At 34.5% G+C, this 14,911-nt stretch overlaps 1 pseudogene; it reads right to left on the bottom strand.

The window, feature by feature from the left end:
• Positions 1 to 303: 303 nt before the first annotated feature.
• LOC101694509 lies at positions 304 to 778 on the bottom strand (annotated as a pseudogene).
• Positions 779 to 14,911: the final 14,133 nt, after the last annotated feature.

The raw sequence follows: 14,911 nt of genomic DNA on the forward strand, positions 1-14,911 counted from the left end.
TAAACTAAATGATGAAAGCCATATAGCCGTATATGCCAAAATAAACAGTAATATTTTGTCCTCCTTCTTGAGAAAGAGATTTAATTATTTAAGCAACAGAAAATGTTGAATAGGTAAAGAATGTGGCACTATTGAGGGAGAATAAAACTGTTCTGCATGATTGTAATTATGGATAATGACATATTTGTCAAAACCTATTAAAGGAGATAATGAAACTTAATGTATGCATTTTTTTACTGTATCCATTATTTTTAATGTCCAGTGTTTATAATACAAGGCCAGAGCTCTCTCCCCACCTCAAGTTTATAAGTTTTCGATTGGCTTGTGAGGCCAATAGGTATACTTCTTCTTAGACAAGAAGGCTTCATTTAGGTCCTCAATGGTCATCTGATCAAACAGAATTACATTCCTTAGCTTCTCCAGCTGTTTTTTGTATTCCATAATCCTGGCCTTTGAGAGAGACAAAAACTCAGCACAACTTTTTACATCTTCTTTTTCTTCAGCGTCCACCTGAACAGTGTATTTATCCTCTGGCACAGGAATCTTCAGGGCATTGAACTTCTTCTCAAAGTCATCTACCAAGCCAGCATTCACCACATTGGTTTTGTAGTAAGCTCAGTTAATAGCAAGGACTTTCTTAGGGAGAGTATCCAACTTGGAGGTAAGTGTCTCATACCAAGATTTCAGGAAGTTTAGCGATGGCCTTCTGGTTTTGGGGTATGATCTCACCAAAAACTACCTAGTCAATGGTTTTTAGAGCAAGTTTTCACCCAGCCATCTTGAGATCCTTCACTGACCCCAGCTGCCCAGAGTCCACAGCAGCAAGGAACGGAACCCAATGTATGCAATTTTTTAAAATTATGTACAACTTCAATGGGTCTTATGAGGGGTTGCAAAAACCAACTAACAAACATTCTAAGTGTACTACAGATGTATGAAACTATCTTACCAAAACAGTAGGGAATAGTTGTTGACTTAGGTAATTTTGGAAGTTAGTCGATTCTATAAAATCAAGGCAAAAGGAGCTATACATAAGCACAATACTTTAGTTGACTGATTAAGTGAGTAGAAGGTTAGAGACACACAAAGGGAGAAGACTAGAATGATCCATGAGTAATGGCTTAAAATTGGAGACATCAAAATAAACGCATGTTTAGCCTAATATAGATACGGATGGTTACATATAGAAATACATATAGTTACATGTATATATATATGACTTAGTATATATATACATCTTTATCAGCTGAGAAGGTTATGATACTCGAGTAGTTATGAACACAAAGAATCCATTACTTGATTTCTTTTTTTTTTTTAAGATTTTATTTATTTACTTGACAGACAGAGATCACAAGTAGGCAGAGAGGCAGGCAGAGAGAGAAGGGAGGAAACAGACTCCCTGCGGAGCAGAGAGGCCAATGCAGGGCTTAATCCTAGGACCCTGGGACCATGACCTGAGTCAAAGGCAAAGGTTTTAACCCACTGAGCTACCCAGGCGCCCCATTACTTGATTTCTAATATCGTTCACAGACAAAGGAAGCAAAGCTTCTTGGAAATATGGCAGATTCCAGGACTGGAGCAGGAAGTACACAAGATGAGCCTAAAACATTTTGTAGTGCCAGAAAGTAAGGAATGTTAAAACAAAACAAAACAAAACAAAAAATACAACAAAAATATAAAAATACTGGTAGGCATATCATAAAAGGACACAAAATCCAAATAAAGAAGTTTCTAGTTGCTAAATGTCTTAGAATTAATCAAGTATCAAAATAAATAATAAAAATAATGATAGTATATTTTTTATGTTTTCTAATAGTCCTTCTACATATCATTTAGAAGACATATGTTATGTGTGATATGAATTACATGTTTGGTCAAAGTACTGAGTACTCTCCAAACATGATCATATCAGTTGGGATAAAAATCTCGTAGAAGATGGGTGACATAGGAAATAGTAACTTTTGGGACAATTAAATATATAGACAATGTATAGACAGAAACACAAATTTTCCACTGAGAGATGACCATTATCATGCATTAGATTGTCCTGAATTAACAAATTATATACTACATCATGACAAAGATGTTATTTCTTAAATAAACCAATGTTTGTGAAGAAAGCATAGCTTGGATAATTTTTTCCCCAGACTAAATTGGATTGAAATATTGGAGAAATTTTTCTCCAAATAGTTTAAAATTTTTCTTATCCTTAATATTTTTCAATGACATTTATATTTTTTAATTATAACTAGAAGAAAAATGGCAGATCTATACCTAAAGAAGGCCAATTTATTAAAGATTACTTTTCAATGTTTAAAGAGTATGTGGTTAAATATATCAAATATATAAAATTTTTATATAAAATTATCAAAATATATCAAATTGAAAATAACAATTTATTTTAAATTTTAATAGAAAAATATTTTTCTATTGTTTTCTCTCTGTCTTTTGTCTTTACTTGCGTTTATTGTTCTGGGTAGATTCTTACAGATCAATCATTTCTGAGTTAGTATTTTGTTTCCTATACAAGTTAGAACCATCCCTGTGTCACTGATGTTACCAAATTCAGAAACATATGAAGAAAAAAGAAATGAATCTAAAAAAATAACTTTCCTATCTTCTCCACCTGAATCCACATTACAATGTTTCTGTTTACACTGTCTGCACAGAAAACTAGTAAGATGGTAAATCAACTTACTGACATATTGAGTCCTTGGCTAGAAATTTCACACATCCATACATAATTTATTAAGACTGGATGGCTCAGTTGTTTAAGCAAACAACACTTGATTTTGACTCAGGTTATGATCTCAGGGTCCGGGGATTAAGTCCCACATTGGGATCTGTGCTCAGTGCTGAGTCCACTTGAGGATTCTCTCTCTCCCTCTGTCCCTCACCCCACTCTATATCAAATGAATATATAAATCTTGAAAAAAATTAATAAGAATGAAGCAGAATAATGCCTCATACCTAACATTAAATTTTCCTTACTTTCTCATTTCTTTCTGGATTCTTGATTAAGCTTTTTTGGACTCTGTAGGCCATCATCATCTTACTGCACATGTTTCCAGATATTCCTGATATATCACCCAAAGGACATTGTGTTCTAAATTTTTTTTAAAGATTTTATTTATTTATTTGACAGAGATCACAAATTGGCAGAGAGGCAGGCAGAGATAGGAAGGGAAGCAGGCTCCCTATTGAGCAGAGAGCCCTAAGTGGGGCCCAATCCCAGGACCCTGGGATCATGACCTGAGCTTAAGGCAGAGGTTTTAACCCACTGAGCTACCCATACATCCCAGGACATTGTGTTCTGATATCCCCTGGCATTATCATCTGAGGCAGATAAATAAATATTTTTTTAATTGACAATAATCTTGAAAATAACAATTTAGTCTTGGATCTTAGGACCAAGTTTCAGCACCAAAGCCAATTTTTAAGTCAATTTCTAAAATGGAGGTCAAAGGAAAGAAAAGAAACCAAAATGCTAACTCAATTTTGATTCACCCAAACAAAGCTACATATATAGATTTAAATGTAAAAATTCCCCTCTGTTAAACTGTCTTCCTACAAAAAGTATTTGTTTAATAGTCATGCAAAATATGTTTTGATCTACTTAACAATATAAGTTGTATGAACTGACTCAACAATTTGATATATTTAACCACACACTCTTTAAACATTGAAAAGTAATCTTTAATAAATCAGCCTTCTTTAGGTGTAGATCTGCCATTTTTCTTCTAGTTATAATTTTAAAAAATAAACATCATTGTAAAAATATTAAGGATAAGGAAAATTTTAAACAATTTTACACTGAATAGTCAATACTTGCTCCTTAGATTCTACCAATAATATTAAAATGTGTTTGCTCATCACTAGCCATTAGGGAGATTCAAATCAAAACCACACTGAGATATCACCTTATACCATTCAAAATGGCCAAAATTAACAAGACAGTAAACAACATGTGTTGAAGAGGATGTGGAGAAAGGGGAACCCTCTTACACTCTTGGTGGGAATGCAAGTTGGTGCAGCCACTTTGGAGAACAGTGTGGAGATTTCTTAAGAAATTAAAAATAGAGCTTCCCTTTGACCCTGCAATCGCACCTTAGGGTATTTACCCCAAAGATATAGAGATAGTGAAAAGAAGGACCATGTGTACCCCAATGTTCATCGCAGCAATGGCCACAGTTGCCAAACTGTGGAAAGAACCAAGATGACCTTCAACAGATGAATGGATAAAGAAGATATGGTCTATATATACAATGGAGTATTATACCTCCATCAGAAAGGATGAATACCCAACTTTTGTATCAACATGGATAGGACTGAAAGAGATTATTCTGAGTGAAAGAAGTCAAGCAGAGAGAGTCAATTATCATATGGTTTCACTTATTTGTGGAGCAGAAGGAATAATACAGAGGGCATGGGGAGATGGAGTTGGGGGAAATTGGAGGAGAGATGAACCATGAGAGACTGTGGACTCTGAGAAACAAACTGAAGGTTTTGGAGGGGATGGGGGTGAGAGGTTGGGTGAGCCAGGTGGTGGGTAATAGGGAGGGCACATATTGCATGGAGTACTGGGTGTGGTGCATAAACAATGAATTCTGAAATACTGAAAAGAAATAACATAAATAAAAATTAAAAAAACATGTTTGTTCTATCACAAAATTGCATATCAATAAGTGCATACTTTTATTGCATTTTTGACACAAATAGGTTGCAGACATTAGTACCATTTTCTTAAACACTTTAAAACAAATACCATTAAGAACAATTCTGTAATTGTTCATTTATTTCTTTGAGATGAAATTTATATACAATGAAATACAAAAATCTTAAACATACTATCTGATGGTTATTGAAAAATGTTTATTCCTTAACATGTCATGATGACATTGATATTAATTCAGATACTAATGTTGTGTCCTTTCTTTCTCCAAATAGGCTCCACACCCTGCATGGAGCCCAGTGTGGGTCTTGAATTCTCAGCCCTGAGATCAAAGGCTGAGCAGAAATCAAGAACTAGATGCTTAACTGACTGAGCCACCTAGGCACCCCTGTTGTCTCAATCATAATTTTTAGTTTATAGAAATTTAAGTGAACATTACATAGTGAAGATGCCTTCTCCTACCACCTTATTGATTTTGTAAAAATAGCAAATCAGAAATTATTTTATGAATTCAGTAAATAAGAGTAACTGTGTTTGAAGAAGATGATATTAAACAAGAAACCTCAATTCATTCTTCTTGGTACAAATAGAGAAAATGTAATTACAAATAGAGTGGAAAGTTTCTTATTTCTTGAACAGAATTGCTTTATACCTGATAATCATCAAAGAAAGAACTACTTATTATTTCCCCAGATTTCCTATCCTGGCTCAAGAAAACAAAGTGTTAGTTATTCTTGGAAAAGTATTTTGTATTAATCTTTGTTGATGATTTAAAAATTGAAAATATTATTTTTTATGCCTTGTGGAAAATTTTCTTATAGATTATTATCCAAGCAAATAGCCAGTGTTTTAAAACAGAAAAATTTATGAAATAACGCTAACCCATACATATATATAAAAAAATCAAGCCTTCTTTAGATTTAATTAAATGTTAGAAATGGGGGCGCCTGGGTGGCTCAGTGTGTTAAAGCCTCTGCCTTCGGCTCAGGTCATGATCCCAGGGTCCTGGGATCAAGCCCCGCATGGGCTCGCTGCTCAGCAGGGAGCCTGCTTCTTTTCCTCTCTCTCTGACTGGCTCTCTGCCTACCTGTGATCTCTGTCTGTCAAATAAATAAATAAAATCTTTAAAAAAAAATAAATGTTAGAAATGTTGTGAAAAGAAAGTGCAACTCTTTTTATTAAAACCTCAAGCTTTTAAACTATTGGACAGTGAATGCCATGTTATTGAGTGGATACTAATTTTTACAAATATTACTCAATATATTCAGGCTTATGATTGGATGGTTAAGGTTCTCAGACTGGGAGATACTTAGTCATTCAAGCTACATCTTAGACTTCTTGAAGTTTATCTCTTTTTTTAAAAGATTTTAATTTAATTTAATTTATTTATTTGACAGATGGAGATCACAAGTAGGCAGAGAAGCAGACAGAGAGAAAGGAGGAAGCAGGCTCCCTGCTGAGCAGAAAGCCTGATGTGGGGCTCCATCACAGGACCCTGGGATCATGACCTGAGCTGAAGGCAGAGGTTTTAACCCCCTGAGCCACCCAGGTGCCCCTTGAAGTTTATCTCTTAGTTAACACATTATAAGTTCAAAAGTCTTGTTCCTGGGAAATTCTTTAAGGAAAATAGGTAGGTTTGCCAATGACTAAAGAATAGTTTGAAGAATAAAAATTTTCACCTTAAAGATGTCTTTACTTTAAAATAATGAGAAATATTAAGAGCTATCTATTTTTCCCAAAACTTTTTTTGAAGATTTTATTTATTTGAGAGAAAGTATGTGCATGTGCTCCTGCAAGTGGGAGGAGAAGCAGAGGGGAAGGGAGAGGGACAGGCAGACTCTGCCTTGAGTGTGCAACCCAATTCAGGGTTAAACCCCAGGACCCTGAGATCATGGTCTGAGCAGAAACCAAGAGTGGGACACTTAACAGACTGAGACATCTGGGCACCCTTCCCCCAAATTTGAATCACTGGTCCATATGTATTAAATCTCTGCTCTTGCAATTGTAGTAAAGTATATTTAAGTGCTAAAAGTTATTGTCCATTTATCCTTAAACTTACCACACACACACACACACACATATTAATATAGTAATATGTATATATTACTGTGTATTACTGCATATATGATATGTGTATAACTCCCTGACATTCTGACATTGTAGGAAGAGACCATTCAGTCAGAAACACATAAATCTAGGTATTATTTTACCAGGAAATATGAAATGTCCTGGAATAAAAGGGAGCTAGGTATTTAAAGAGGAGTATCAATAGATATAAGCAATTTTCTCCCTTAAAACTGTACAACTCAGACTCTCTTTATTACCCATGACTTACTATTAAATTATTTCTGAAAAAATTTAATTATTCAAATTAAAGATAGAATAATTAATACATTAATGTCATTCAAATGTACTTTCATGAGTAAATAAAAATCACAAACATTTGTTTAGTTCATCTTCTGCTCTATGGTATAGAAAATTTGTTTGAGGCAAGCTTAGGTCCAGGATTATGTTTTTGCAGATTTAAAGCTATTAAAATGTCATCATTGAAAACTTTAGGTCACCAAGGTCAATAAAGGAAAGTCTCAATGATGTTGAAATAGAACCTTATCAATATGCTCCATTTCACATTGGTTTTTAAAACTATGAAAGTTCTTTTTAGAGGACATATCAATTTTAAGAACAAATTTCAGGAGGTAAGTAGCTAATATAAAAAAGTCTCCATATTTCCCTCTTACATGCAAGTAACATTTACTAAATTCTTTCCCATTTATATTTGGCCTTCCCCTCCTCATTCTCAGATTATCCCTTCAGCAACAACAAAGGGAAGAAGAGAACTGGACAGAAATATCAGAATTGAATAATGGTATTTAATAAATGTTCAATAACTTTTAGTGTTTAATATACAGTTTCACAACTTCTTTATCTATAAGAATATAATTTGAATTATTTTTTTCAGAGGGGTGTTGGAAGATGGGGGAAGAGTAACAGAGCTCATCCCATGAATATAATTACTATCAAATCATCTTAAATACTCCATAAATTGACCTGAAGTCTGGGAGAACAATCTCCACAACCAAAAGTAGAGACAAGGCCCCATCAAAGAAAGTAGTAAGTGGGGAGATATGGTTTGAGAGAGAAATATAGCTACTGTTGTGGGGAGGGGGCTGTGGTCATGGAGAAATATGAGAGACAGACTAATACATAGGGAAGAAAACAAGGAAAATGAATCTCCATAACAACAACTTGGAAAGTGAGAGGCACTGAATTTTTTGACTTGTGGCAACTTGTGGCCTCAGAAAGGATGCATTCATGGAGAGACCTCTCTGGGAAAAAAGGATCTGGCAGCCACCATTTTTCTCCCCTGTCCTATCAACATAAGCACAGGGCCACATTCTTGAGTCAGCACAGCCCAGGTCTTCCTACCTGGCTTGTTTACTACAAGCACTGTTTCATATGATCCAGTAAGACCACCCTCCCAGTCTTGCTTGGCTCAGTCCTAATGTGATAGGCTTCATCCCCAGAAGACAAGCCCAAACAATTGTTCACACCACATCTCCTGACTCAGGAGTTTTGCCTAGCTTCAGTACCTGCAACAATGGCAATAGGTCTCACTTCACAAGCAGGTCTAATTAAGTTCACTATGTTCAGGACAGGGACCAAACACTGCCCCCAACCAAGAAAGCCTTTGCTTATGGTTAGCCTTAAGGATAAAGTGATCAGGATAAAACAGGAGAGCACAGGCACCATACATTGGAGACACTCCCAGAAGTGCCAGGACTAGGAGAACAGGGGACATGACATGTCAGGGCACTAAAGGACATCTACTTCACAAACAAGAAGAAGAGATATAGTTGACTTTCCTAAAATACAGAATCAGGCATAGAGACTTAGAATAAATGAGAAGACAGGGAGTTTTATCTTAAAAAACAAACAAACAACAACAACAACAACAACAAAAACAAAGCCACAGCCAGAGATCTAAGCAAAACAGATAGAAGTAATGTGCCTCATGGACTATTTAAATCAATGATCATAAAGATATCACTGGATTTGAGAAAAGAGTGGAAGGCAGAAGTGAGACCTTAACACAGAGATAAAGAATAACAGCAGAGATAAAGGGCTCTGAATGAAATGAGAAATATTCTTGATAGAATGAATAGCAGGATGGAAGAAGCAGAGGAATGAATTAGTGATTTAGAAGACAGAGTAATAGAAACTAAGAATGCTGAATAAAGAGAGAAAAAAGTTATGCGAAATGGAAATAGACATAGGGAACTCAGTGAACCCATCAAATGTAACATTTATATTGAAGGAGTCCTAGAAGAAGAGAGAGAAAAAAATATATATATATATATTTAGGAAAGTAATACCTGAAAAATTCCCTAATATGGGGAAAGAGACAGGTATCTAAATCCAGGAGGCACAGGGAATGCCCATCAACATCAACAAATGCAGATATTTGCCAAGACATATTGTAATTAAATTGGTAAAATATACTGATAAATAAAAAAATAATTAAAAGCAGGAAGACAAAAGAAGACAGCAATATACAAGGAAGCCCCATAAGCCTATCAGGGAATTTTTCAGCAGAAACTTTGCAAGCCACAAGAGAATGGTGACATAATATACTGAAAGTGCTCAATGGAAAGAATCTATAGCCAAGAATATTTTATCCAGCAAGGCTATCATGCAGACTAGAAGGATAGATAAATAGTTTCTCTGGCAAACAAAAACTAAAGAAATTCATGATCACTGCAAGAAATTAGAGGAAGAAGAGGCCAAAAGTGAAAATAGTGGAAAGGAGAGACAACAAGTGGTAGTTAAAAAAGGTAGGAAACACAAAAACAGTAAATATGAATATTTCTATAAAAAATCAATCAGGAAACTAAAAAAAATAAAAAGGTGTAAAATATCACAACATATACTTAAAACATGGGGAAGAGAGGAGAAAAGAATGAGTTCAAACCTAAAAGACCATCAACTTAATATAGACTGTGATATGCTGAAGAGGTAATTTACAAACAAAATAGTAACTATATATTAAAAATGACTAATAAAAATGCAATAATAAAGAGAAAGAAATCCAGATATATCACTAAAGAAAATCTGAAAACTATGAAAGAAAGTAACACAAGAAAGGACCAGGGGAAATCTTCAGAAAGAACCACAAAACAAATAATAAACTGACAATAAATACATATCTATAATTACTTTGAATATAAGTTCTCCAATCAAAACTCATAAGGTGACATAAGAAATAAAAACAAACAAACAAACAAAAAACAAGACCCATCTATATGCTTCCTACAAGAGACTCATTTTAGACCTAAAGACACTTAGCAGACAAAAAATGAGGGGATGGAGGAATACCTATGATGTAAATGGATGTTCAAAAAAACTGGAGGCATAATACTTATAAAAAATAGACTTTAAGACAAAGACTGACAAGTTACAAAGAAGGGCATTATATAATCATAAAAGGCACAACCCAACAAGAAGATATAGCAATTATAAATATTTATTCAACCCAACATAAGAGCACTCAAATACATAAAACAATTAATGATGAACATAAAGAAACTAATCAATAATAAAATAATAGGGACATATAACACCCACTTTCATCAATGGGCAGATAGATCACCTAAACAGAAAATAACCAGGGAAGGGAGAGGCTTTGAATGACACACTAGAACAGAGGGACTTAACATATATTCAGAACATTCCATCCTAAAACAGCAGAGTACACATTCTTTTTAGTGCACATGGAACATCTCCAGAATAGATCACATATTAGGTCACAAAACAAAAACAAATTTAGAAAGATGAAACTCATATTATGAGCCTTTTCTAACCACAATACTATGACACTAGAAGCCAACCACAAGAAAAAGTCTGGAAAGACCACAAATACATGGAGATTATATAACATGTTACTGAACAATGGAAGGGTCAGCCAAGAAATCAAAGAAGAAATTAAAAAGTGAATAGATTAAGAGTCACTTATGGTTTGTCTCCCTCCCAATCCCATCTTGTTTCATTTATTCTTCTTGTACCCACTTAAGCCCCCATGTTGCATCACCACTTCCTCATATCAGGGAGATCATATGATAGGAGTGCTGTGAAGTGTGTAAACCTGGTGATTCACAGACCTGTACCCCTGGGGATAAAAATATATGTTTATAAAAAATAAAAAATTAAAAGTAAAAAAAAAAAGTGAATAGAAACCCTCCAACACTTTGGGAAGCAGCAAAAGCAGTTCTAAGAGAAATGTTTAGAGCAATACAGTCCTATGTCAAGAAGCAAGAAAAATCACAAATAACTTTAACCTTATAGCTAAAGTATCTAGAAAATGAACAATAAATAAAATAAAAATTCAGCAGAGAAAATAAAATTTAAAAAAAGATAAAATAAAAATAAAATACATCAATGAAACCAGGAGCTGGTTCTTTGAAAAGATCAACAAACTCATAAACCTCTGGCCAGGCTTATCAGAAAAAAAGAGAAAGAACTCAAATAAGTAAAATCACAAATGAGAGAGGAGAAAAAGCAACCAACACAACAGAAATACAAACAATCATAATAGACTATTATGAAAACTATATGACAACAAATTGGGCAACCTACAAGAAATGGATAAATTCCTAGAAACATGTAAATTACCAAAACTGAAATAAGAAATAGAATATTTGAACAGACTAATAATAAAAAAAAGAACTGAATCAGTAATCAAACACTATCAACAAAAAAAGTCCTGGATCTGACAGCTTAACAGGTGAACTCTACCAAGTATTTAAAGAGTTAATAGCTACTTTTCCTCAAACTATTAAAAAAAAAAAGAAGTAAACTTCCAAACTCATTCTATGAGGCCAGCATTATACATATACCAAAAATAGATATAAACACCACTAAAAATAAAATTACATAAAATTAAATTAAAACAACAACAACAACAACAATACTACAGGCTAATATCCCTGATGAACTTTGATGCAAAAGTCCCTAGCAGAATACTAGCAGACTAAATCTAACAATGCATTAGAAAACTCTTTCACCACAATCAAATGGGGCTTATTCCTGGCTTATAAGATTCAATATTAACAAAACGATCAATGAGACATAGCACAACAATAAGATAAAGGATAAAAAACATATATTCATTTCAGTAGATACAGAAAAAGCATTTGACAAAGTACAACATCCATTCATGTTAAGAATCCTCAACAGAGTAGGCTTAGAAGGAACATACTTCAACATAACAAAGGCTATATACCCTCATAATTTTTATTCAACATAGTATTAGAAGTCTTAGCCACATGATCAGAAAATAAAAAGAAATAAAGAGCACTCAAATTGTTGAAGAAATAGTAAAATATTCAGTATTTGCAGATAACATGGTACTCTATATAAAAAACTTGAAAGATGCCACCAAAAACAAAACAAAACAAAACAAAAAAACAGCCAAAACCCTACTAAAACTAATAAAAGAATTCAGTAAAGTTGTTGGATACAAAAATCAATGTGCAGAAATCTGTTGCATTTCTATAAACCAATAGTGAATTGGCAGAAAGAAAGCAATTAAGACATTAAGAACAATTAATAAAACAATCCCATGTTCAACTGCACCAAACATAACAAGATACCTAGGAATAAACTTAACCAAAGAAGTGAAAGATGTGTACTCTGAAAACTATAAAAAAGTGATGAAAGAAATTGAAGATGACACAAAGAAATGGAAAGGTATTCCATGACCATAAATTGAAAGAACCAATATTGTTAAAATGTCTATATTACCCAAGCAACCTACACATTTAATGCACTCCTTATCAAATTAGCCACAAAATTTTTCATAGAACTAGGGCAAGCAATCCTAAAATTGGTGTAGAACCACAAAAGACCCAGACTAGACAACACAATCTTGAAAAAGAAAAGCAAAGCTGGAGACAGCACAACTCCAGACTTCGAGTTTTTTTTTGTGTGTGTATACACACACACACACACAAATATATAAATAAATATATATATATAATATTTACATATTATATATATAATAAACACACACATATATATGTGTGTTTTTAGTTATTTTAATTAATTTATTTATTTGAGAGAGAGACACACAGTGAGAGAAGGAACACAAGCAGGGGGAGTGGGAGAGGGAGAAGCAGGCTTGTCGAGGAGCAGGGAGCCTGATGCAGGGGGATGACCTGAGCCAAAGGCAGATGGTCAGTGACTGAGCCACCCAGGCACCCAGGACTTCAAGTTGTATTAAAAGTAATCAAAACAGTATGGTACTAGCACAAAACTAGACACATCAATCAATGGAACAGAATAGAAAAACTCAGAAAGAAACCCACAAGTGTATGGTCACTTGATCTTTGACAAAGCGGTAAAGAATGTCCAATGAGAAAAAGACAGTCTCTTCAACAAATGGTGTTAAGAAAACTGGACAGCATAATGCAAAAAAATAAAAGGGGACTGTTTTTTTACACCGTACCCAAAGACAAACTCAAAGACCTAGGGGAAGGAGTAAAAATGGTGGGGGAGTAGGAGAACTCTAAGCTTGACTTGTCCCTTTGATACAGCTAGATAAATGTCAAATCATTCTGATCACCCCAAAAAATCAATCTGAGGACTGAGAGAACAAAAATGCAACTCGGCAAGTAGAATAGTGAGTGTTTCATTTAACAAGCAGACCATAACACACTTAAGCTCTAGACTTTTTCTTAAAGTTTACTATTTATTTATTTATTTATTTATTTGACAGAGAGTGAGAGAGTGCAGGAGAACCCAAGCAGGGGAAGCATCAGAAGGAGAAGCAGGGTCCCAGCTGAGTAGGGAGACCGATGTGGGAGTCAGTCCCAGGACCTTGAGATCATGACCCAAGCTCAAGGCAGTTTCCCAACCAACTGAACCATCCCAGGCACCCCTAGATTTTTTTTTTATAGACAGAATGAGAAGAGAGAGGAATCCACCCCAAAAAGGAAATAACAGAAAGTAGAAATAATGACCAGGGATTTGATCAATACAGATATAAGTAATATGTAGAAACTAGAATTTAAAACAAAAAGTATAAGGGTACAAGCTAGGATTGAAAAAAAAAAAACATAGAAAAGAATCCCTTAGCACAGACACAAAATTTTGTCCTAATCCTAATCAGGATTAAATTAAAAATGCTGTAATTGAGATGCAAACCTGAATGGATGCCATAGCAAAGAGAATGGGGAGCACCAGGGTGGCTCAGTTGGTTAAGTGGTCGACTCTTGATTTCAGGTCAAGTCAGGTCCTGGGATTGAAACCCAAGTGGGACTCCCTGCCCACTGGGGAGTCTGCTTGAGGATTCTCTCTCTTCCTCTCCCTCTGCCCCTCCAGCTGCTTGTACTCTCTCTCTCAAAAATAAATAACAAATGTAAAAAACAGAGAGAGAAAAATGAAGCAGAAGAATGAATCAGTGATAGAGAAGATAAAATTATGGAAAATAATGAAGCTGAAAAAAGAAGAGAGAAAGGTGTTGGATCACAATGGTAGACTTAGGGAACTTAGTGACTTTTTAAAACATGATAACATTCATATCATAGGATTACCAGAAGATAAAAAGAGAGAGAAAAGGGCAGAAGATTTATCTGGCAGTTTATAGGTGAAAATTTCCTTTATCTGGGCAAGGACACAGACATTGAAATCCAAGAAACACAAAGAACTCCCATTGAATTTAAAAGCCAGACATTATCTAGACATATAGTCAAATTCACAAAGTACACAAACAAGGAAACAAATCCTTAAAGCAGCAAGGGGAAAAAAACGCCCTTAACTTACAGGGGAAGACAGATCAGATTTTCAGCAGGCCTATCCACAGATACCTGTTAGGCAGAAGAAAGAAGCAGGGTATATTGTGTTCTGAATAAAAAAAATAAAATATGCAGGGAAGAATACTTTATACAGCAAGTCTGTCATTCAGAATGGGAGGAGAGATAGTTTCCCAAACAAAAACTGAAAGAGTTTGGGACTACCAAACAAGCTCTGCAAGGAATATTAAAGGGAACTCTTTGAATGGGGAAAAAAACAGAAACAAAGACCAGAAAGGAACAGAGAATATCACTAGAAACATCAGCATTATAGGTAGTAGAATGGAAGTAAGTTCATATCTTTCAATAATCACTATGAATGTAAATGGGCCAAATGCTCCTATCAAAAGACATATGGTATCAGAATGGAAAAAAAAACAAGAACATTCAAACG

Source organism: Mustela putorius, unplaced genomic scaffold, assembly GCF_011764305.1.
Source record: "Mustela putorius furo isolate JIRA1106 unplaced genomic scaffold, ASM1176430v1.1 tig00003913_pilon_pilon_pilon, whole genome shotgun sequence".
NCBI classification, from domain to species: Eukaryota; Metazoa; Chordata; class Mammalia; order Carnivora; family Mustelidae; genus Mustela; species Mustela putorius.